This window comes from Triturus cristatus, chromosome 4_2 (genome assembly GCF_964204655.1).
Source record: "Triturus cristatus chromosome 4_2, aTriCri1.1, whole genome shotgun sequence".
NCBI lineage: Eukaryota > Metazoa > Chordata > Amphibia > Caudata > Salamandridae > Triturus > Triturus cristatus.
This window is the reverse complement of record NC_140586.1, coordinates 491,335,617-491,361,106: the sequence shown is the minus strand read 5'-3', so window position 1 is coordinate 491,361,106 and position 25,490 is coordinate 491,335,617. Positions and strand designations below refer to the sequence as shown.

Below are 25,490 nucleotides of genomic sequence, written 5' to 3'. Positions count from 1 at the left end.
GGAGCCTAGCCACGGTGGGAGACCCAATGGTGCATGCACACATATGAGAAAGCTGGCGAGAGCCGTAGTGCGGGGCACGTGGCTTTTTCAATCAGGGTAGTTTTTTAAAAATTGAAAGATAGGACATGCACTTTTACGCTTTGCATGTCCTATGCTTGTGAGGCATACTCCTCCCATAGTTTAACACTGGGGATTCCTTGTTACATCTAATAGGTGTAATTGCCAATTTGAAGCAGGTAGAGCGTCATTTTTTTTTGTTTGATATATTTACATAGCTCAAACTAGACCTGAGACATCAGGTATCAGAGCACTTTACATGAGCTCCAGTTTTGTGACAGATGGCCACATTCATTTTTGTTAGGTATGGGGAGATTAAGTGATTTGCCCAGAATCACAGGATGTTGAGCATCATTGCCGAGGCTAGAACCCGGTTCCCAGGCTTCGAGGCCGACTGCTTTAGCCGTAAGGCTACATCCTCTCCCTGAGGGTTTTTACCTGTGGAATTGGAATGATAAATCCTCTTTCATAGTAAAGCCGAATTTATCATTACAATTTGAAAAATGCCTCTTTTAGAAAGACTGAGAAAAAAACCTGGGCGTAGGTCCTAGATATCGGGTGCACTACAAAAAATCACTCAAAGAGTGTAAACAAAATACAATCAACAATTGGTAAAACATACAAAGTGGAGTGAACTGGGTATCACATTATTGTACATTTTCACAAGTGTTCATTCTTCAAAAAGTAGGAGCCAATCGACTTTTTTTCAATAATTGCTGACATAAGCATGCATCCTTGGTTTGTTTCACCTTAGGCTCCTCTCATGGCCGTTTTTGCTTTTGTGATAGTACATTATGCTGCACGTACGTATTGTGACATTCATTTCCTTGTTCACAGACTCCCCTGATGAAGGGCTATTGTTTAAAGCCCAAACTGCATTGGGATTAACATCTATCTTCGCAAGAAAGTTGAACGTTTTCCTTCTGCTCAATAAATACATTGATGAGCTACCGGCGGATTTTGGCTGCTACTTTTTGAAGAATGAACTCTTGTGAAAATGGACATGTACAATAAGGTGATACTCAGTTCACTCCACTTTGTATGTTTTACAAATCATTGATTGTATTTTGTTTACACTCCGAGTGATTTTTTGTAGTGCACCCGATGTCTAGGACCTGGTTCCAGGTTTCTTTTTCTCAGTCTGAATCAGGAGGTTCGGGCGGACCCTCCTCTTAGGGAGCAGACAGTACTGTTTTATTTTGGGTAACATTGTTTACTTGGTCCAATTATTTACAAACACTAGTGCATCAGGCTGTTCTCATTTTTCTCACACTTAACTTTTTGAAAGATGGCATTTTTCTGCACTTAGCCCTGTGTGCCCATAATCTGTCTCCAAAACACGTCTGTGTGATCGGCAGCTGGACTTTGTGTTTGATTGTCTAAAGGGAATGCACAAAGGGAGTGTAGGTGCGACTTGATGGCAATCCACATCCTGATGGGTCACCGTGGGCAGGATGGGAGGGAGGAGCTAGGAAGAGCTTCACACTTACACCTGACTAGGTTGAGTCCTGTCCCCATGCAAAGAACTGCCTAACGCCCTGTAGTGAGTCTGGAGCCAGGGCGGGAAGAGAAGATCTCTGTGCGCTTCAAAGCCCCTCTTTGAAGTCTGCCCCACTTCAAAGGCACCACTGGGACTTCTGACCCTACAACTTCAGTATACATCTGGACCTGTGGATACTCTGCCAGGAAGAAGGAATGCTGTGCTACTGAAGACTGCCACACTGCTGGATTGCTGCTCTGGAAAACCTGATTTCTTGGTTTACTGCCTGGGTGAGACGGACTGGACCCACATCACTTAAACCCAGCATCAGAGGGACCCCAAGAGCTTTCAGGCTTGCCTCCTGCCCTGAAGTATCAGTGACATTAAAGACTTCCAACCCACCTGCCTCAACAATGGGACTCTGCCAACTGTAAGTCTGCCCTGCCAAGTGGTGCCAATCCAGTCCTGGGTCCTTGGAACTGGGTTAAAATGCTGGTCCAGCAGAATCGATGCAACCCCGTTGATGCAGCATCTCAAAACCTGGCACATCTCTACAGCTGCGGATGCATTGCCGCCATTGCAAAGATAAACTTTAACACATCGCAGTCTGCGCAGTTCAGCGATACAATTTCTGATGCATCTTCGACTTTGCGCAGCTCGAAGCAGATGCATCCCCTTCACTCTACAGATCCATGATGAAGCATCAGATCCTCTGCGCCACTCAGCTCGCCCTCAATGCAAACAAGTTAATTTGCAGCGGGCCAAGAATTTAAGGATTTGACCCAGTTTAGCACGACCAGATAGCTCCGGTTTGTGCTTTATGCTTATAAGCATAATATTTTAGATTATTCTTTCAAAATTCATAACTCCAGTTCTACTTAGAGGATTTTTGTAATTTTGGACTTATCTTGATCATTAAATTAAGCTCTAATTTTCTAACCAGGTGTGGTATCTTTTTGTGTGGTGTTTGCACTCTTTTACTGTTTGAGGTGTTACGTTAAGCCTGACCACTCTGTGCCAAGCTACTAGGGAGTGAGCACTGGTTAATTTAGGGTGTGTTTGTGACTTACCCTGACTTGGATTGTGGTTCCTGTTTGGACAGGGTGCATACCTCTGCCAACCAGAAACCCCATTTATAACAGTAAGGTATCTCACAGACCACAAGAATAAAGCTGCCATATTCTAGAAGGAAGTTGTGCTGTGTAGATGTGTGAAGTAAAGTCATAGAATTTGTCTGACTGTCCTTTTTGATCTCTAGGTCTAGATAACCGACCTTAGCTTTACTGTAATTCATAGTAGATTAAAGATGGGGGGCTTCATTTACTCAACCAATCTACAAAAATAACTATTGTTGTTCAGAGACCTTCCAAACAAAATTTGGAGTTCCATAATAATTTAATTTCTATGATTTTATGGCCTGCTTTATGTGGTCCTCCTAATCCAATTAGAATGGTGGCATATTTCCATAGACAGTTTGTTCAACCATCTTTACCTAATGGTGACCTCATCATATTACTCACACAAGAGGTCGCTATGCCAAGAGTAAAAGACACAGAACTGATTCCAAGAAACTCAATTGAACTTGTCTTTCAGTTGATGTATCAATTTAATAGTTGGCTCTCTACATATCATTTGTTCAAATATTGCACTGTTTCTATGGCCTGATAATTGCTTTGCTTTGAATCACTTTTCACGGCACCACGTTCACAATTTGCCACAGTTTTATATTATTTGATGGTTTTACATATAAATACAGGCTGTTTTGACTACGGATCCACTCATGGGTCACAATCTAACTACCCCAGCAATAATTATGAATATAATTTCACGTATGGAACATTGTTTTTTGATGAATGGAAAAAACTGCAAAAAGTGTGTATGTTCTCATTTCAGTAGTAGCGTGTGCTTCTCAAGCACTCTGTGTGCATAAGATCTGATCTCCCAGTGTGTCCTCAACATAGCTGCAGTATTCACACTGCATGAGGGTGCCAAAACAGCACTGAGAGAACTTTGAATTCATGTATATATCATACTCGTATAGCTGCAACACAGTGATGGATCCCCTAGAGTCAGCAGAGATATGATCAGAGAGTTAATCTAGACAGGAGTGTTGAGTTCTAAAAGGAGAGCTGGACTATTTATCGTGTCTGGGACACACTGATGTAATAATATGACCATACAAAATAAAGAGCACTGTAAACATTTCAGTAACAAAAGTAATAAAACAAATGAAAGGGCAGATGGGTGTATGGAACCTCTTGATTGAAAGAAGTTTCAATAGAAACAGTTCATTCTCTGTGTTTCACATATTTAATTGAAACATCCATGTGATCTGCCAGGATGCTGATGTGTCTCAACAACTGACCAAAAAGCAAACAGCAAGAGAACCTTGATTTGCAACTCTGAAGTTAGACCTGGAGATTCAAACCCCCTGAAAAGATCATGAAGCAAAATAAAATGATTGGCTGAAACAAGATATCTGATCCATGGAGGAAAACGGAACTCTTTTCACATCTGTGGTACTGAGATCTGTCTCCCTTGAAGGAGGTAGATTCAAAACCTTAACATTGCACTTAATCCGGCTATAGGTAGTTATTTAACTAGTTTGGGCTGGAAAACAAATCATGCTAGACGATCATATTATACACCCTCAAATAAGACTCCTGGCTACCAAATGAAATCACTGAAGCTCTAGACGAGTGAATGAAATAAAACTGTTAATGACACTGATAATAAAGTTATGAAAATTCAGGGTCACGTAGTATATTCAAAATAAACATCAGCACATGATGCATGCAGTGATACTGAAAAATTGGATTTGTGTTGTTAAACATTAGACATGCATTGAAAAACGTGCTTTTTCCAATGGTCATGGTTTCCCCAATGTCCTGGCTCTCCCTGGCCTCATGTGCTGCTGTATTCATGCCTTCTGTACAAATATATTTGAGAAATTAAATACTACTAGTGAGCCTGCAGCACTGATTGCGCCATCCACTTCAGTAGCTTTTTATAAATTTCCCAGGCCTGCCATTGCAGCCTGTTTGCAGTGTCACTGCTATGTTGATTTGGCATTTAACACCCTTAACCAAGCCTTAAACTCTACTTTAATTAAATATATGTCACATCTAAGGTAGACCCTATGTAGCCCATAGGGCAGGGGTCTGTGTAAGTAAATGATAGGACATGTACTTTCAAGTTCTACATGTCCTGGTAGTGAAAAACTCCCAAAATTATTTTTCACTATTCTTAGGCCTACCCCTCTCAGAGGGTAACATTGGGGATTCCTTATTACATTTAATAAGTTGTAATCCCTAATTGAGAGGGAGTAGATCGTTCATGTTTGGTACCTATAGACTTGTAGTGATAAATACTCTTGAATGCCAAAGTCGGATTTATTATTAAAACTTTGAAAATGTCACTTTTATAACATTGGCATTTTACTGTTCTTAGCCCTGGGTGCCTGCAGTATGTCTCTGATACATGTCTGAGGTGGGCGACAGCTGGGCTTTGCGTATTCCCTCTAGACAGCCACACAGAATGGGAACCTAGTTGTGACTTGATGAGCCATCCGGGGACGATGGGAGGGAGGAGCTGGGCACAGCCTCACACTTACACCTGAACATGCTGTGTCCTGTCTCCACACAAAGGTCTGCATAGCACCCATGTAGTGAGTTTGGTGCCAGGGCAGGAAGGAAGGACCTATGTGCACTTTAAAGACCACTGGTTATAAGAATTGGACCTCAGATCCTACCACTTCAGAACAATTCTGGGCCTGAAAGAAGGAATGCTGTGCTGCTAAAGGACTGCCTATCTGCAGAACCTGAACTAAGGTACTTTTTTCCTCATTTGCCTCAGACCTCAGTTGACAAAAGAATAGGATGTCTAATGCCGTTACTCGGTTTTAAGGAGACGTAGGCATCAAGATTTGACCGGGGAATAACATCCGCCTACCGGCAAAGGACAGTCCCACATCGAGTCACTGTCTTAAATATAGGGTTTGGTCTCTTCTGATAACCTTTGACCGAAGACTGTTTTTTGTTGGCCAGCTAGAGAAAACTCAACAGGGAGGGCCCAACACAGTCAAAGAGCATCCAAGAGGCTTAATCATAGGATCCATGAAGTTGTTATAAAAGCAGTTGTTCTAAAAGAAAAAAAAAAGGATAAGCAATTAATGTGCCTAAGGCCACTTTACCAGACAATCCCATATTACTTTTTTCCTGCTACTCTCCAATCTAGCCAGATCGATCTTAGAGATTTTATATAGAGAGGACAACCATTCATTGTGTGTCTGGGGTATATCCTCTACCCATTTCTTAGAAATTTCTCTCCTGCCCAGCAATACTGCATAGAATAGAAACCCCCTAGCAGGTCCGGTTACCTCGCTATCTATACCTAATATAACCAAGGGGAGAGAAATGTGAACAGGGAATCCCAGAATGTCCGCTATAGTTGCAGTCACTTTCTCCCAATATTCAGTAATCGCTGGGCAATCTTTAAACATATAAATGTCCGAAGCATTTACCAGACCACACTTCTTACAGCTGACTGCAGGACCCTTAGCTATTTTGGAGAGTCGTGCTGGAGATATATAGGCCCTATGGGTGGTGAAATAATGATTGCTTCTAAGCCAGGCTGGCCTTACAGTCACGTACAAGGTATTGAAGGAAGTTCGCCACAGATCTTCCAGTTGTTCATTTGGCATAGAGGATCCCCATTGTTCTTCAGCCAATTTAAAATCTCCATCAATGGCATTTTCTATAGCCCAGTAGAAAAAGGAGACTTCCTTCCTTCCCGGCGGCCTAGATACTAATTGATCCTCTAACGTATTTCCTATGCCTATTGATTTTTTGAGACTCTGGGACAAACTCTGCAACTGTAGATATTTAAACCTGGACATCCCTCCCTCTAGTCTGTTATGGAGTGACAGCCATGGTTTATGGGAGCCATCGGAAGCCAAGTCCCTCCACGCATTCAATCCCGCAGTCCTGAGTGGTATGGCTAATTTGTCTTTTAGACAATCTGGAGCCCCTGGAGAGTCCCATAAAGGGGTCATACTCGAGAAATAATTTAGGCCTGTGCATTGTTCAATTCTAGCCCAAATACGAGCCATCCCCAGCAGGAATTTCAATCTGATCTTCTTGAAAAATTTCTGGTCCCCAAATTTAAACAAAAATCCCTCCTGGGGGAGGTCCCCTCTTTTTAACATGGCGGAAAACATGGCCCCTGTCCTTGTATGATCTGGTGTTTTTAATAACATTCTTGCATGTGATAACTGAAATGCCCAAGCGTAATATTGCAAATCTGGTAGTGTTAAGCCTCCCTTCTCCCTCCTGTGCCTGAGCTTCCTCCAAGCTATCCTTGTGGCCGTATAAGCCCATGTAAATGAATTAATTGCTTGCTGGAGTTTATCAATCTCCCTTTTATCAAAGTGCAGGGGAATGGTGTCGAAAAGGAAAGTAATTTTGGGAAGTATGGCCATCTTAATTAGATTGATCCTTCCCAGAATGGTCAGTGGGAGATGGGCCAATGATTTCATGAGCCTCTGGCATTCTATAGATACGTTAGCTAGGTTGGTCCCTGCTATCTTGTCGATATTCTGGACAATCCTGACCCCCAAGTATCTTATTTCATGCTTGGTATGAAGCTGACAATCTGGTAGGTTCCAAGTCATATCATCCGTCTTACCCGCATTAACCTCATAGCCGGAAACCTGCCCGAAGTCTTGTGCCAGCTTAATAACTTGGGTAAAAGATGTCTCCAAGTCAGAAGAAAGTATTAAAACATCAGCCGCATAAAGAGCTACCTTCCTCTCCCATGCCCTAAATCTAAAAGATGGAATGCCTGCTTTGTCTCTCAAACTTTGAGCAAAAGGCTCTATGTACAAGTCAAAAAGAAGCGGAGAGAGGGGGCAGCCCTGTCTGGTTCCCCTAGTGATTGTAAAAGGGGTCGTCAATTTGCCATTGACTAAGAGTTTAACCGAAGGGTCACGATATACAAGCTGGATGGCTCAACTAAATTTTGTTCCAAAACCAAACCTATCCATAACTGCAGCAAGGTAGACCCAATTGACCCTATCAAACGCTTTGGTAGCGTCAAGTGATATAGCTACGAGAGGTAGTGAGAAGGTTGAGGCCAAATCAATAGCGCCTATAAAATCATAAGTGAGATTAGAAAGATTTCTACCCTTCACAAAATTCTTCTGATCGGTGTGGAGTAATCCACCAGCCACTGCTCCCAGCCTGTCTGCTAAAATCCTCGTGAAGACTTTATAGTCTGTATTTAAAAGTGAAATGGGTCTATAAGACCCACATTCCGTTGGATTTTTTCCTGGCTTCAGGATCAGTGAAATGGTGGCTTCTCCCCATGAGACGGGAAGCCTAACACCTTCGGAAAGAATCTTATTAAAATGCATAGTCATAGTTGGAATAACTGCCTCTCCCAAGAATCTATACAGTTCGACAGGCAACCCATCAGGCCCTGCAGCCTTTCCTTTCTTACATGCAGAGATAGCCTTTCTAACCTCTTGCTGTGATATAACTCGCTCCAAGTTTTCTCGCTGTGAAGAATTCAAGGAGGCAAGTCTACTTCCCATTAACCACTCACTAGCACTAGTAGTGTCGACTGCGTTTTCCTCTTCGTATAGACCTTTAAAAAAGGAGAAAAAGGCATCCCCAATCTCTTCGTTCGTGGAAACCAATGTGCTGTGATCCTCACTATCTATTTGCTTTATTGTATTCCACATTATATCGGCCTTGACCTTCCATGCCAAGAGTTTACTAGCCCCCTCACCGTATTCAAAATGGGCAAGCTTACTAGCATCCCATTTTTTGGTGATCCTTAACTGAATGATGCTATCCAGCTGATTCTTCAAACTTGACAATTTCGCCAGATGTTCTTGGCGGTTTATTGGGGCAGTTTCCTTGTTTAAGATCATCTCCACTGCCTTCACCTCAGACTCTGTTTGCGTCACCTCTTCCCTATAATTGTTGTTCTTATAGCTAACCCTGCTCATGACTATGCCTCTTAAAAACGCCTTCCATGAATCCCATACCACAGAAATCTTGACTGAACCTATATTTGTGTTGAAAAAAGACTCAGATTCCCGAGATAGATTCTTAACTTCAGGCTCTTCGAGAAGTAATGAGCTAACAAATGTCCATATTCTAGGATGTTCTCTCCCTTCCAAAACTAAATTCATACATACAACCGCATGATGGGACAAGTGTGGAGTCAAGTAACCCAAGTCCTTGATTTTACCCCTCAAGTCATGACTAACCAATATATAGTCTATTCTGGACTTGTGGCGATACTTATTATTATAAAAAGAGGCACCTAGCTGAGAACCCTATCTCGCTCTCCAAACATCACACAGTCCCATCTGTCTCATCATTGTTTACAGATATGTCCGGGATTTAGATGATGTATTCGCCCTACTACTTGGAGATTTATCTAATAAGGGATTTAAAACAATATTAAAATCACCTGCCATGATAATAGGCTGCGCAAATTCCAGAAGGTTTGAGAAAATAGTTTTTAGCATGGAAGGGTCATCCTGGTTCGGGCCATAATAGCCCACCACTGTCATCAGAGAGCCTCGAATAGAGAGTCTAACGATAGCCCACATGCCACCTGGGTCTACCCTGGAATTTAATACTCGAGCCTTAGCTTGCTTTTTGACCAAAATGGCTACACCTCTAATGTTGGCACTCTGATTTGAGCAAATAAGATGTTCAATCCATTTAGCTCTTCTAAAGATTTCAAGCAATTCTTCCTTCAAAGGATGAGTCTCTTGCAAAATAATGACCTGAGCAGGGGAATCTTTAAGATATTGTAAGATCTTTGCCCTTCTAGATTTTACTCGCAGGCCAGTTACATTCCAGGATAGGAAATGCATGCTTTTCCGGGCGGTTTAGAGGCTAATAACTTTAGGATGCTGCATCTCCCACCATACTGATCACAAAATAAAGACAACCAGCCTGTCCTGCATAATAGTTATAAATTAATCGGACCAAAAGGCAGATGAGGATTTATTTTTATTTTTTAAAACCTATGCTCCCCACCCTGTGCTCCCTCTCTTGCCCTACAGAAGCCCCCCCTCTCCTCTCCCTGCAGAACCCAGCCCCCATTTACCTGGATTGATAGTCCAGATTCTGCTACCGGGGCACCCATGAAGTCCCTCTATGCTCAAGATACTATACACACGTGGCGATGTACCGAGACCCCCCTAGAAAGACCCTGTTTCCAGTTTCCTTTGGTTTTAAGGTTTTTAGGCTTAGATTAGATTTCTAAATACAACCCCAAAAACTTAGGCTTGGCCATAGCTAGTAAGTCAGTATATCCTACCTATTTCTCTAAGGTCCAATCGCTCCAAAACCTCTTCACCTAAAAGAATATTAGGAATACCCCTTAGAGCAAAAAAAGAAAAGAAAAAAGGAAAAAAAGGTACTTTTGCTCAGCAGGCTCAATCTGGTCCCTGTAGCCAGCTCGCACTCCATCGCAGTCAGCCTGAACATTTGACTTTCTCCCGGTTCAGTGTGACCAGGTATCTCTTGTGTGTCATGCAAGCTATCTTCAACTGGATTTTGGCTTCAAACGGCAGTAATTTTAGGTGGTTGAGGTCAGGGGTAATGTGGTTGAATCTTCTGGAGCCAGTGATGAGCCTGGCAGCGGTGTTCAATGTGGCTCTTAGTGGAGCCAGCTGTAGTTTGGGTAAACCGGCAAGAGTAACACTCCCATAATCCAAATGGGAGATAACCAGTTATTAGACTGCTAATTGAAAATCAGCCAGGGGCAAGAAAGGTTTGATTTTCCTTAATACGTTTAGATGGTAGTTAAATCCTCTAGTAATGGTACTGATATGGTCTTGCATATTGAGGCGTTTGTCCAACATTACACCTAGTGATCTACTGGAATCTATCAAATGTGGGACGCAGTTAAGAGCAGTGAGTTGCTTGAGCCATTCTTCTGTAGGAGCAGAGTGATTGGGTGGTGTGATCAGTAAGAATTCATGTTTGAAGGTGTTAAGCATGAGTTGATTGAGGGTGAAGCATGAGTTGATTGAGGGTGAAGCATTGTTGTGTTTTCTCTAGGGTGCAGTTCAGCAGTTTGAGGTCATCAAGGGAGGAAATTTTCAAATATAGTTGTGTGTCATCAGTGTACATGTGGTAGTTAATGTTAGAGAGATTCAAAAGATCTATAAGAGGTTCCATGAGCAAACTGAATAAGGTGGATTAAAGTGTGGTACCTTGGGGAACTCCAATTGTGATTGGATGGTATTAGATTGGGTTTGATTGACCTTGAACCTGTGTGCTCTATTATGAAGGTAAACAGCAAATCATTTTAAGATGGGACCAGATAGCCCCATCCTGTTCTCAAGATGGTCAATCATACTATCATGTTTGACTGTATCGAAAGTCGAGGAGAGGTCAAGCAGAATAAGCAGACAGGATGTGTTCTGGTCTAACTTTCTCAGGGTGTCATCAACAATGTGTGTTAGAGCCGTTTCTGAAGCCAGATTGATGTTGGTCAAGGAGTTCAAACTGTTCAATGTGGTTATGTAGTTGCATGTGTACGCATTTCTCTAAAAGCTTTGCTAGAGTCAGGATGCTGTTGATAGGGCAGTAGTTATTGAGGTCAGACAAGTCAGTCTTTGTTTTTTTTGTGGGACAGGGGTGACGTGTCCTAGCTTTAGCAGTCGGAAAACGTGCCCTGAGAGAGAGATGCAATGACATTCTTGGTCCAAAGAGGGATTTGGCAGGGCTAATCTGTTTGATAAACTTGGCAGGCAGGGGTTCATTGAATTGGTTGGAGGGTTTTATTGTTGTTAATAGAGTGAGTAAAGTGGCTTTATCTGGGATTTTGAAGGCACTCCAAGTAGCATTGATTTCAGTAAGATGATGTTGCTAGTAGAGATTAACCTCTTCCGTGCGTCTGACGGCCCCCGGCCGTCTGACGTCACGGTGGGCATGTGCGTCGGAGGGCTGGGGACTGTCCGATTTGCACACGTGTAAAATTTGCCTGCACAGCGGGGAAATGTGCGCAGCAGCGAAGCGGTTAAATCAGAATGACTAATATTTCTCAAGTCTCTGGACCAATCCGCTGGGTCAGCCCGATCAACCGCCAGCAGGAGGGAAAAAAGGGCAGGCCAATGGCAGTGCACTCAGGAAACCGGGAAGACAAGTGGACATTAGATTCCGCTAGGAGAACATCATCACACTAGGGCAGCCAGACCAATCACCAGCAGGAGGGAAAAATAGACAGGCAAACAGCAGTGTAAAATCCTTGTGCTTCAGGGTGCTCCCACTGTCAACAGGGACCCAGCACCCGTAGCAGGAGAGGAGTGCAGGCTCTACAAGGACCGGGCAACCAATCGGGTCCGTAAGCCTTTTGAAGCTGTAGATCAAGTTCCTTGGGATTCAGCAGAAGGAGGTAGGAGCCCCTCAGAATCCTCTGATTGAATGTGTAAGTAGAATCAGTCTCTTGAGTAGAAATCTTTTCAAATAGAGTACTCCAACAAAATCCTTTTCACAATGATATATAGCAGTGGGGTGACAGGGTACAATCAAGGATATTTAGAGATAAAAGATCCTAAACCCAAGTGCTTGCAGTTATTAAAAGATTAGTCAATAAAATAGTCCTTGAGTCTGTCAAGGGGGCAGGTCTGTAAGTGAAACCAGCAAGATATTTTTTGGTTTTGAGATATGTTCGCCTGCCATCCTTAGGGTGGTCTTTACCCAAATGTTTTGCCTTACTGCTCGTATTTTTGCTGAATTTCTTTTGTTGGTCTTGGGACTCTGCACTCTTTACCCCTGCTAAGCAGTGCTAATATGCTAGTGCTCTCTTCTTAACTCCCTTATCTGTGGGGCCCCTTTACCCCCTAGTGCTGAGCCCTTTTTTGGCTATTGGGTAGTTTGCGCTTAGGGCTCCATAATTCTATTTTCACATAAGCTATCTATGCCAGATTTGATTCCTTTTTTACAACAGACTGGGGATTCTAAAGGTACACAAGGTTTGGAAACACCACTGGAGAGGACCATGAAAAGAATCAAAATATAGCTTAATTTTTGGGTTTGGGAAAATTAGGAAGAAAGTGCTCCAGATAAAAGGGCCTGTCATTTTCCCTAGAAACCACAATGCTTTGGGGTAACACGCTGGTAGGACGAGCAGAGTGCGGCCAATCGGACTTTTGTCTTTTTTCCCTAGAAATGACATCAATAAATAGTTTGATGTTAAAGTCACCATCTTCCCAGCTTTCAGGAACATACAGAACTCAATAAAAAAAACTATATTTTTATCACGGTTTTGGCAATTTTTAAAGAGGTAGCCCATTTTTTCTATTTTTTGTGCCCTAAACATACTTACAGTTTGTGGTCCCATGGTTGGCCCTAGAAAGCAATATATTTCTAAAAAAGTAGACAGAAATCAAAATAAATTCAGCAAGGGTTCATATGTGTATATCCGTCTGTGTTTTCCCAAAGAAAGGTAAGTGCTGAAATAAAGATATATTGAAAATGAGTAGGAAGAACAGGCCATTGTGACAATGTTTTCATATGTACCTTTTTGTCACGATGGGCGATTTACAAAAGCAATACACAATTCCGTCGGCTAAACCCTTCTGGTTGCTGGGATATATAGAGTTTGTAGGTTCTCCAAGAATCCAAAGTACCCAGAGCTAGCAACTAAGCTGTACCGATCATACAATGTTTTTCTTTGTGTACCAAGTATAGACCAATTCATATGGTGACATATGCAGCGTGAAAAATGGGTATCAAGGAAACCTATGTATTTCTCAAATGGACAAAACATATGAAGTTTAACAGCAGTGGTTATTTGTATATCTCTAAATTTATGAGCACCCGCAATAGCATATGATTTAAAAGGTAGTTTTCAAAATATCTTCTTTCTTACACACTGACTTACATTTGAAAGGCTCAAATACTGTGAAATCCAATTGAAAATAATAAATATTCTACTATTCTATGCTTCCACATGTCTTCTGATAAAAATGGTACCTTACTTGTGTGAATTGGTCTGTGTTGTTGTTGAGAACCAAGTTTTCAGTCTTGATGGCAGAATCACATGCCTTGCATTGTGTGCATTGATGATTCCCAACAATGCGGTTACTCCCATCAATAGTTTTTTGCACAAAGAGCTTGGCTGTTTGGAGGCGGGATCTCACTACAAAGTCTTTAAGGTTTTGTTGCTTCTGTGCACAAACATGGGTCTAGTAATTTTCTGGTTTTGTTCTGCGCCCCCATTCAACATGTGCCAATTGGGACATATGATCTGTTGTACTTTTTCATTAAGGACAGAGTGTCTCGTGACGCACACTAGCTTGGTTTCAGTTGATCATTGTTGATTATGCAACAAATAGTCCCTGCCATAATACCTCGCTCTTTTGTATGCCTCATGGACTAGTCTCCTGGGGTAGCCTCCTGTGATACATTTGTCCTTCACAGCAATGGCTCTAATGTCGTAATCCTGAAGATTGTTGCAATTTATTTTGAGGCACAGATATTGTCTGAATGGAATACTGAAGTAAGGTATTCCTTGCAGTTGGTTTCACATAAAGGCCTACCTCAAGCTGAATGTTGTTGTGTCAAATGAGTAAATCCAGGAATTCAACAGGACTTTGACTCATATGGGCCGTTAACTCCATACTGGGGGTAACAGTGATTCATGCAGACCAAAAATTCATCCAGTTGTTCACATGCACCCACCCATATGAAGAAAGTGTCATCGATATATCGAGCCTGGCCACAAATCCTGCAGCTATCCCTGTTGCTGATCTCTCAACATAGCGTTTTAGCCTTAGGGCCATTTGTGTCTAGGTCTCTTGGCCCAACCACGCAAGTAATGTACCATTGTTATCGGGAGACTTGAGGGAATGCTGGATAGTAGGAAATGTGCATCTCCCTGCAGATTCCAGAGGTTTTCTCACAGAAATATGGGAAAAGTGTGTGTTTTTAGTCAAGGTTTGCAGTTTTCAGGGCATTATGGGTAAGGAAATGTTGTGGGATCCACACGAAGCAAACCACTGTGGACTCTACAGGGTGTCTAGTTTTCCGAACTGTCTGGGTCTGGTAGGTTTTCCCAGGTGGCAGCCTACCCAAGCAAAAACAACAATTGATGGACAGAATGCAGAACAATGTCATACATTCACCCCAGTACAGAGATCTCGGCCTAAATCCATCGTTTTTTTGCTCACCATGCCGTTCCAGTTTGAATCCAGCCATATGCAAATCAGTCTTGACCCTGTGCCTCATGGGAACAGTCCAGCCCGAACTGCCAAGGCAGGTCCTCCCTGAACTGGAAACAAGCATCCTTGTACCGGTTTCGTGGTTTCACCCCTCTTCAGCCAGGATAGCTTGATTCCAGTGGCATGGAGAGCAAGGGACCCACGTCTGGGCATACCCTTCCCACTCGGGGTGACAATTGCAAAAACAACAATTGATGGACAGAATGCAGAACAATGTCATACATTCACCCCGGTACAGAGATCTGGGCCTAAATCCATCGTCTGAACTGGGGTGGCAGAGTGGGCTAAAGAACGGTGATGGATCAAACCCAGATCTGTTGACTGGGTGTGAGTGTTTGATTGGTTCTGATGCTCCGTCCATCACCACCCTCTTTTGTACAGCCTACCCAGCCATTCACCATTGCAAGTGGGACGATACTGGGAGTTAGCCAAACTCTCCTAGGCCATATGGAAAAACAACACCTAAAGTGCACAGGGAAGACTGTTAAGGCGTTGGGTGAGGGTGGGAGAGATATTGTGATGGGCCAGAACCACCCCATTATTTTATTAAAAAATATATATTCCTGCCAAACAGTAGGCTTTTTGACCCTCAGGGGCAAACTGCGGCAAACCTCCTGTTTTCCCCGGGGGAGCAAAAAGACTGTTTGGTCCTTTTTTGGGGCCGGGGTGGGGCCAATGCAAAAGTGCAACACCCGCACCTATTTCTTTTGGCCCAAAGGCAAAATCCTTGGTGTCAGGTGGACTTTCTACCTCCCAGGGGGAGTTGTATTTGGGACAATTTCCCCAATTGGGTCAAAACTCCTACCTGCCCCCAGGTAGGGCAGAAAGACACTATTTCCCCTTCTGGAGAGGGAGTACACCTTGATGCTAGGGTAGGCCACACTCTTGTTTTGCTGGTTTTGGCTCCACGTTGAAATGCCTTGTGTTTAGTGGGCATTCTGTCCTGTAAATTGAGGGTGAAAACCCTTATCTACCCCGTGGGGTGGCAGAAAGTCTATTCTTCCATGGGGTGGGGGATATCATGGGCCTATGCAGGAGAAGGAACAGGAGGAGGAATCGCCATCGTCCACAGAAACACCCTCAGAATCTCGACTAGCACCGACGACACACTTATCGCCGCCGAACACCTGCACTTCCAGATCCACACGGACCCCAACACCACCCTCAGAGGAACCATCATCTACAGACCACCCAGCCCCCAACTGCAGTTCAGCAACTCCATCGCCGACTTTGTCAGCCCGCACGCCCTTCCAGCCACAGACTACATCCTCCTCTGAGACCTGAGCTTCCACCTCGAGAACACCAACAGCAGCAATTCCACCAGCCTACTTGACAACCTCACCAACCTCGGACTCAAACAGCTCATCACGACCCCCAAACACTCTGCCAGACTCACGCTCAACCCCATCTTCTCTGCCAGCAACCATGTCACCTTCAGCCACATCACTGAACTCCACTGGACCGACCACCGCTGCGTCCACTTCACCTTCGAGAAGCCTACCATGCACCAGCGCACGCAACAGGCCCTCCACCGCAGCTGGAGCAAAGTCACCGAAGAACAGCTTGTCACCATTCTCGCCTGAAACCCACCAACGGACACTACCGACACCGACTCAACCTCAGGCAATGGATCAAAGACTGCGCTAACACCCTCGCCAGATCAAGAAACCCTCAAACAGACGCACCGACAGAAAAGCAATCTGGTTTACCACTGACCTCCAGGCATCCAAGCAGGCCTGCCGTAGGCTCGAGAAGAAGTGGCACCATGAACAGACCCTGGACAGCAACACAGCCTACAAGAGCGCCATCCGCAGACACCATCAACTCATCTGAACCGCCAAAAGGACCTCCTTCAAAGAGCGCATAGACAACAACGCACACAACAGCAAAGAGCTCTTCAACATCATGAAGGAACTCTCCAACCCCAGCTCCAACTCCAACGTCATCCCGCCATCGCAAGACCTCTGCGACTCCCTAGCCACCTTCTTCCACCACAAGATCGCAGACATCCATGACAGCTTCAACAACCAGGCCCCCGGACAGACACCTCAGACTCACCACCCCCAGCCACATCGACCCCCCCAGCTTTCCTGGACCCACGTCAATGACGAAGAAACCATCAAAATCATGAACACCATCCACTCCGGCTCACCATCTAACCCCTGCCCACACCACATCTTCAACAAAGCAAGCTCCACCATCACACCCCATCTCCGCAAGATCATCAACAGCTCCTTCGAGACTGCCACCTTTCCAGAGAGCTGGAAGCACGCAGAGATCAACGCCCTACTCACTAAACCAAAGGCAGACCCCAAGGTCCTCAAGAACTTCCGGCCCATCTCCCTCCTCCCGTTCCCAGCAAAAGTCATCGAGAAGATTGCCAACAAGCAACTGACCTCCTTGAAAAGAACAACATTCTGGACCCGTCCCAATCTGGATCCCGCAGCAACCACAGCACCGAAACAGTCCTCATTGCCGCCACCGACGACATCAGGGCCATGATGGACAAAGGAGAAACCATGGCCCTCATCCTCCTACACCTTTCAAGCCGCCTTTGACACCGACTGCCACCACACCCTTTGCACACGCCTCCACAACGTCGGGATCCATGACAAAGCACTGGACTGGACCACCTCCTACAGGCAGAACCCAGAGTGTCTGCCTCCCCCCATTCCGCTCTAAAGACACCAAGATCATCTGCGGCGTACCCAAAGGATCGTCCCTCAGCCCGACACTCTTCAACGTCTACATGGCACCGCTCGCCAACATTGTTCGATCGCACGACCTCAACATCATCTCATACGCCGACGACACCCAACTGATCCTCTCCCTCACCAAGGCCCCCACCACCACCAAATCCAACCTCCACAAAGGAATGAAGGCCATCGCCGAATGGATGATGAACAGCCGCCTGAAACTGAACTTGGACAAGACGGAGGTCCTCATCATCGGATCCACCCCCTCCACCTGGGACGACTCATGGTGGGCGGCCACACTAGGAGCTGCACCGACGCCCACTGATCACAAACGCAACCTGGGAGTCATCCTGGACTTCGCGTTGTCAATGACCCAGCAAGTAAACGCCGTCTCCTCCTCCTGCTTCAACACCCTCCGCATGATCTACAGATCCCCACCGGAACCAGAAGGACGGTCACCCAGGCCCTCGTCAGCAGCAGACTGGACTACGGCAACGCTCTCTACGCAGGAACCTCAGCCAAACTCCAGAAACGACTACAATGCATACAGAACGCCTCCGCACGCCTCATCCTCAACATTCCCCGCCACAGCCACATCACAGCCCACCTGAAAGACCTGCACTGGCTCCTCGTCAACAAGAGGATCACCTTCAAGCTCCTCACCCACGCTCACAAAGCACTCCACAACACCGGACCAGCGTACCTTAATAAACGACTCACCTTCTATACCCCGAACCACCAGCTTCGCTCCGCTGACCTCGCCCTCGCCACCATCCCCCGTATCCGTCGAGCGACTGCCGGCGGCAGATCGTTCTCCCACCTCACCGCAAAAACCTGGAACACCCTCCCCATCCGCCATACGTCAGACCCAGGACCTACTGGCCTTCAGATGACTCCTCAAGTCCTGGCTGTTCGAGCAGTAGTAGCACTCACGCCACCCCCCCCCAGTGCCTTGGGACCCTCACGGGTAAGTAGTGCGCTCTACAAATGAACTGATTACTTGATTGATAGTGGCCTTTCTGCTTCCCCCTGGGGGGGGCGATTAGGATAATTACCACCAGAGCCTCTCCAGAGGTGGCGGAAAGACTGTCTCTCCTCTTGTTGAGGATGGGGGCATGGATATTTGTGGAGCAGCCACTACCCCTATATTTTTTGTTAAGAAAGAACATTCCCTGTTGTCTAGTTGGCTTTCTGGTGCCCCCGGGGGTCAAGACTGTTGCCTTATGTTTTTTAGGGGTGGGACATGGCCATGCCCATAATGGGCATCCCCCAGCCCTATATTTATTTTCTTACTTGACCCTGGTGTCTAGTGGACTTTCTGCCCCCCTGGGGAGGCGGATTGGAGGTAACTACCTCCATCCACCTCCAAGAAGGGGCAGAAAGACTGACATTTTTAATTTACCCCAGGGGTAGCACAAGTCCTTGCTTAAGGGACCACACCCTCTACCTTGGTGCCAAGTGGGTGGATCCTTGCTTAGGGATCACTCTCCTGTGGCGATCCGTAAGCAGGGATCCATTGGGCTGAGGAAATATTGGAAAGGGGACATTCTCCCCTTTCCAGAGACACTCCCCAAGACAATCAGTGCTCAGGGAGCTGGGAAATGCTCCTGCGCACTGTTTCAGTGAAAGTGAAATGAGCCCATTGGCTCATTTTACTTCTACTGCAATTAGGCTAGGGTGCCCTGTGCACTTATAGTCATTATTGTAAAAAAAAATAAAAAAACACACAGGCTGCTTGGGAAGCTCTTCCTGAGCAGCCGAAGGGAAAAATAGAATAAAGGAGTCCCTGTGGTGCAGAGAACCAGAGGGGCCTTTTTATATATCCCTAGTGTCTGCCAGTGGCCGATAGACACACTGGGAAGGTAAAGCAGGTGTCTGCCATTGGCCAACACCCGCACTTAAAGGTTCAAACATGGTAAAATTGGCTGAAACCCAATTGGCACATTTAATTTACTTGCATGTCCCTAGTAAAGTGGTACTACATGTACACAGGGCATATAAATTAAATGTAACTAGTCGGTCTTCAACACGTTTTGTGCCAACCACTTAAGTAGTCTCTTTAAACATGCCTCAGGCCTGCCATTGCAATCTTTGTATGCAGTACTAAACTGCCATTTTGACCTGGAAAAAATAAACCTTTAGCCAGGCCTAAACCTCCCTCTTTAATACATACATATAGGTCATCCCAGTGTATACTCTAAACAACCAATAGGGAATTGAGCAGTGTATTTCAAAAGCTGCACATGTACCTTAAACCTTTACATGTCTAGATAGTGAAAAACTCTTAAATTATTTTTTCACTACTGCAAGGCCTACCTCCCACACAGGATAACATTGGGTTACCTTATTACATTCAATAAGTGATCACTTTCAATTAGGAATAGGTAGTAATATGGAGTTTGGTATCTATAGTATTGTAATTTAAAACCCTTTTTCATGTTGAAGTTGGATTTTAAACCGCATTTCTGAAAACGGCATTTTTAGAAAGTTGCTATTTTGGGTCAAATGACAAGGAGCAACTGGCAGTTGGTCTTTGTGTATTACTCACAGCCAGAGAGACAAATGGTGCATAGGTTTTGGCAGGATGGGTCATCTGTGACTTGATAGGAGGCAGAGCTGTTACCTTCCACACTTTCACATCATAAAGACTCTGCTTCAGCACACACACAAAGGGTTTCACACTAGTCTGTTCTGCCACCAGTTGAGCTGGGGCCAGGTAGGGAGGCAGGAAATTGCAGGCACTTCAGTAGGGGGAGGATTCTAGAAGCTTCTCCAGTTTCAAAGTGGGCACCAGGCATAAATAATAGACCCTCAGATCCAACTCTTTAGTACACATTTGGACCTGTGGAAGGCACCAAAAAAGGACTGCTGTGCTGCTCTGCCCGCAAGACTGTTATTCTGCTGTTGTGCTGCCTGAGTGAGAAGGACTGGACCTGCCACTTGAAGTCAGAACCACCAGAGTGACTCTAAGAGCTAGTTGGCTGGCCTCCTGATCAGAACCACAGGAACAGAAAAGGCTCCAACCACCTTACCCCGTGCACCTGGACTATGCCCGCTGTAAGTCTTGTTCCAAAATGGTGCTACCCCAGTCATGGACCCTTGGAAGTGGACCTGGAGGTGCTCTACCAGCCCAGCTGTAGCCTTCTGGGCAGAACCGATGCAGCACGATGCATCTCCTTGCAATTCGTATCAGAACCCCCTATATGCGATGCATCTCTGACACAGGACCCAGCAGCTCTTTGGAACCGCCACTACGCAACACCTTCTCAATGAAGGACCTCACATTGCAGCTCCTCAGAACTGCCACTGCATGACGCATCCTTGATGCATCCTAGATGCAGGACCTCACGTCGCAGCCTTGCAGCACCTCAGAAGCGCCACTGCGCAACGCATCCTTGATGCATCCTCCATGCAGGACGTTACATAGCAGCCCCACAGCACCTCGAAACCATTGCTGTGCTAGGCATTCTCAAAAAGGGTTCTTTCAACGCTCTGTGACAAGGACTTAAGGTACTTTGTTCAAAGAGGCCTAACTTGGTCTTGTATCCAGCCCGCGTTCCATCATCGAGCACTATTTTTACTCAAATCTTAAAATTGCATATCTCCAGTTCTTCCAATTGTATTTTTGTCATTTTGTTTTCAAATAATTTATTAAATTCTACCCTATTTTTAGGTCTCGCCTGACCCAGCGCATGCGCTGATCTGGCAAGACTTATTGAGAGGGCTCCAAAAAGTGCTACCAGGCCAGCCTAGAGCTACAGTGCATGTGCGCGGGCGCGCGAACCGCGCTTGACCGCATTACTTTCACTTTTGCCGCTTTGATGTTTGATCGCGATCACTTTCACTTTCGCGGCCGCTTGTTCAGATAGCCTCGTCTTCATGCTTGGTAGCGATGACCTTGTTCTGCTTTATGTTTCACAAAGAGGTGGGTGGGATGCTACATAGGAGTGATACAAGATCCACTTTGTGCACGAACAGTCTGTGGTCACACGACATACAGGATGACTCGAAGTATACAAGGCACTTTCTGTCTTTTGGTAGCTGCTGAGTCTTTGATCTGAAGCTCACTTTCTCTGGCCTGCCAGTATTTTTGTTGATGCTTTTCAAACGAGCCTTATCTAGAGCTTTACCTTAAGGCTACACTTGTGGCATTTGCTTGTTCCATCAGTAACATGCTTTCTTTGGGATTCTTTTCTCTTCTGTACATTTCATAGTCCAGGACAACTCCAAGCTGTGGTGAATGTCAAACATGGAACTGCCCCCGCTCTAATCCTAGTCCCCCTCCTATTGCCTTGTGTGCTGGGTTTAACATCAACGGAAACCTTGAACTATTGGAATTAAGGGATGAAACAAATAGGCTTCAAAGGCCTATCCTCTTGGTCCTCATCTATCAAATATACCAAGTCAATCAATATAGAATACAGTTTGTAAGTAGGTAAACATTATTTTTCCCATATAGGTTTCTCTGTACTATGGTATTGCACCCGTTCACTGCAGTATTAATAAATGGGTGAGTGTATGTTAATTAGTGCACTTTATCTAAATAACATGTTATTGAGCCAGATTTATTTTTACAGCTATGCATAAAAAGATTGTATCGTTGTTTTGATCTGCTTTTTGCACTGTTAAATTCAATTATATATCTCTTTCTCAAGTTACAATTTCCCAGTGAACACCACTCACTGCAACGCTTGCAAGGATGCATTTAGCAGCCCCAGCTGGGATTCAGGAAGTTTTGGTTCCTGAATATTTAATGTGAGCATTATTTAATTAAAGTCGTTATGTGTTTATCAGACACCACGCATTTTTAATCATTAATTCATGTAGCCAGGATGTGCCTGCAGGTCTACCCAGTACAAGCTGGTTAAATATACCAGTCAGTGACAACCTGAAAGGCAACGGAGCCTTCGGAGTCAACTACTCACATGTAATGACCTAGCAACTTGACGCAACCATATTATTTATTAAAATTATATGCCAGAATTACACTTGTAGCATTATAATATGTAGTGTGAGGAAACGAACGATACTACAATGCTATTTTTATTTTGTAGCTTGACTAAAATCAATGTAACATGTACCACAACATATTTGAATAGCTAACTGCAAAAAATGCTTATTGCATTAGCAGGCAGCGTGGTGCTTTTTGGAGCCGGTAACTGAGAAATTTGAAAAATGTATTTTCTGAGATTTACAATTATAAGGAAAAAGCCTCCGACTAAATATATAACAGCCTTTAGGAACTTAAATACATACTGGTGTCCAGTGAGTGGACTCATTTGCTGTTTCAAGTAATTTAACTCTGGACTGAACAAGTTTGCACATTAGGAAAAAAACATTGTATCCTTGGTGCAGTCCCAAACAGCCCTGTCAGCGGTGCCCAGCCAAGGCACACGGGGCTGCCTTGCTTCTAAAATATTTAACAAGAGTCTCGTTGTAAAGGTGGATGGACCCAGAGTGATTTCTGTATTGCAGGACAGGAGCCGTATTTTGCTACACCTCCCCTAATTGAATATGGAATGGAAAGAGGCACATAATGTACCCCCGGCTACAGTTTGCTTTGCAAACAATGATAATGACGTGAGGCCTGCCTCGTGGGCCACACAGTTCTTGCTTACATTTTTCCGCTAAATTTTGTGTTTGATGGAAGATGCCGCCTCTTTTGACTTTGCAACATTTAATTTCGTTTCCTCCTCCCCACTGGACATAAAGCGCCTGCAGTAATTATTCTTTGCCAACTGTTTATGCAGCAGAAACTGCATGTATAATGTAACAGTCAGGAGGCCTGCACCTTTCGAAGCAGCCGCACCAATGGGGTTTAAACACTATGAATGAGAGCTGCTTCGAGGCACTCCTGCTTTAATCCGGAAGGTTGAAACCTATTCAGTGGCTTCCCCTTGTATTCGAGTTTAACCGCTTCTCGCTGGCCCCGTGGCTTCGATGAGTTGGATAAATCAACGAGTGCATGACGTTGTCTATTTCTGCCAACACCTTCATTTGCACTCCTAGGATATTCAGGGGCTGAAAAAAGCAGTCTTTTATCAGGTTTATATATTTCTCTGTTAGGAGCATAGATTGGAGAACATTGATTCGCTTTGCCTATTCACTGCCTTTCAGCCCACTTGTGCTATCAAAAGTTTTTATACAGGTAGCAGAGCCTGCCAAAAGCCTGGGTTGACATGTTCTTCCCAGAGCCCCATAGTGGCTACTTCTAGGGCCAAGCGCATCCGCTTACAGCAGTGAGAGATCTGGTGAGTGGAGATTTGGGCAGGCCCTGGAAAAAGAGGGCTACATGCTGAGTTGCGATATGAGTGGTTTTCTCGCTCTGCAGGACATTAAAACGAAGAGTTATCATCTCCCCGGTCCTCTCCAACAGATGATCTAGGATGTCTCCTTCAGAACGCTTGGCTATGAAAAACTCGAGTGCGGCCCATAGGGTGGGCAGGCAGCAGGCAAGCAGGTAATAAGTGAAGGAGACCCACGCTTACCGGACAAGGCAACACATGGTAATCCGGAAGTGTACTCTAGTCGCCAGCTGGATTTCGTAGCTGGAAGTCGAAGTACAGTGAGGCAAGAAAAGATTGGCAGCGTGTCAGATGAGCCTTGATCAGCCTCACTACTTCATGATCACCACCCTCCATGTAATAATTTGACACAGTGTGGAGCCCTGAAAAAGGGAGTTTTGTGAGAGGATGCTAGAAGCTTGATGCCATAACAAGAGATGCCTAAACGTTGAGGACTAATCCCATGTGTAGCCATGGCTCTGTTGCATAAACACTTCAAAAGGGCATAATTTGACTAAGATTAATTGATCAAAAATACTTTCCCAAAACCAAACCATGGACCAGGGGCTTTTACATTTTTAAATGCCAAATGGCTTGCAGAATGCATTTTACCAAACCCTTTTCTTTTTTGTAGAGGTCTTACTCCATGGCACTAACTAAACACGCATTGGCATAGCCAATAGGTCTCGCCTTTGGGAGCTTATAAGTGTTTAGTCATGCGACGGTTGATGTTGTTGCACCAAGGATATTGTGCTGCATAACTAAATACTTATAAGGTCCCAAAAGCGAGACCTATTGGCTATGCCAATGCTTGTTCTAAGTTATTGTGTGGGATTTTTCTTGTTTTATGTTTTCACTTTATTACTGTTTGAAGTGGTGCATACAAACTTTATACATTGCCTCTAAGGGAAACCTGGCTGCTTTGGGGCCAAGCTAGCAGATGGTTAAGCACAGGTCGATTTAGGGTTCACTTGCATTTCACACAGCCAAAAGTTGTGGTTGCTGCTTGAGTAGGGTTTCACCCCCTCAACCAGAAACCTAATTTGTCACATGATGTCTTTTAGAGAGGTGAATCATCTTTGTTGGGGAAGAAGGGGATGACTAAAATGAAATCGCCATAACATTTCACCATATATTCCAGTCTTATGCATTTTAATGGGATTTCAGTTTGAATGAGAACTTCTATGTTCAATCACATGAAAATCCTAACAAGATGAGAGATATGGTTGTTTTACTCATAAAGAAGCCAGAGTGCTGCTTATAGGTAAACTGTTCCTTCTCCCTAAAATTAACTGGAGTCATTGACCAGACAGCTTTCATTACATAGTGCACACTACAAAATCATTTGTTTTCAAGTGCTCACAATTTGATCAATTAAGGAATTGAGGCACCTGGGGAGAGTGTGTATTTAGGATAACATACTTTTGTGAGGAGGAGAAGTCATGATTTGAAACCAGGGGTCTTGAAATCTGCAATTCAGTCACTAGGTCTGTTAATTAAACGAGTAGTGGCAAAGCCAATAGGTTTGGCGTTGGCCACCAGCTTTCTGGCAATTTTTGTTTTGTTCTATAATGGTTTTTTCAAACCTTTATTGTTTGGGAAGATGAGGGACGCTCATCAATCTAAAACAAAATAATTGGCTCCGGACAAAAAAGTTGTATTGGTTTCAGAAAAATCACACATTGCCACAGTGCTTCCTGTCACTGAAAGGAACT

The 25,490-nt window shown here is 44.6% G+C and overlaps 1 protein-coding gene across 2 annotated transcripts in view; it reads right to left on the bottom strand.

Moving 5' to 3' along the window:
• LOC146834592 (ferric reductase 1-like) overlaps window positions 1-25,490 on the bottom strand; it is a 485,837-nt gene that overhangs the window by 371,638 nt on the left and 88,709 nt on the right. The gene's annotated exons all lie outside the window — the stretch shown is intronic.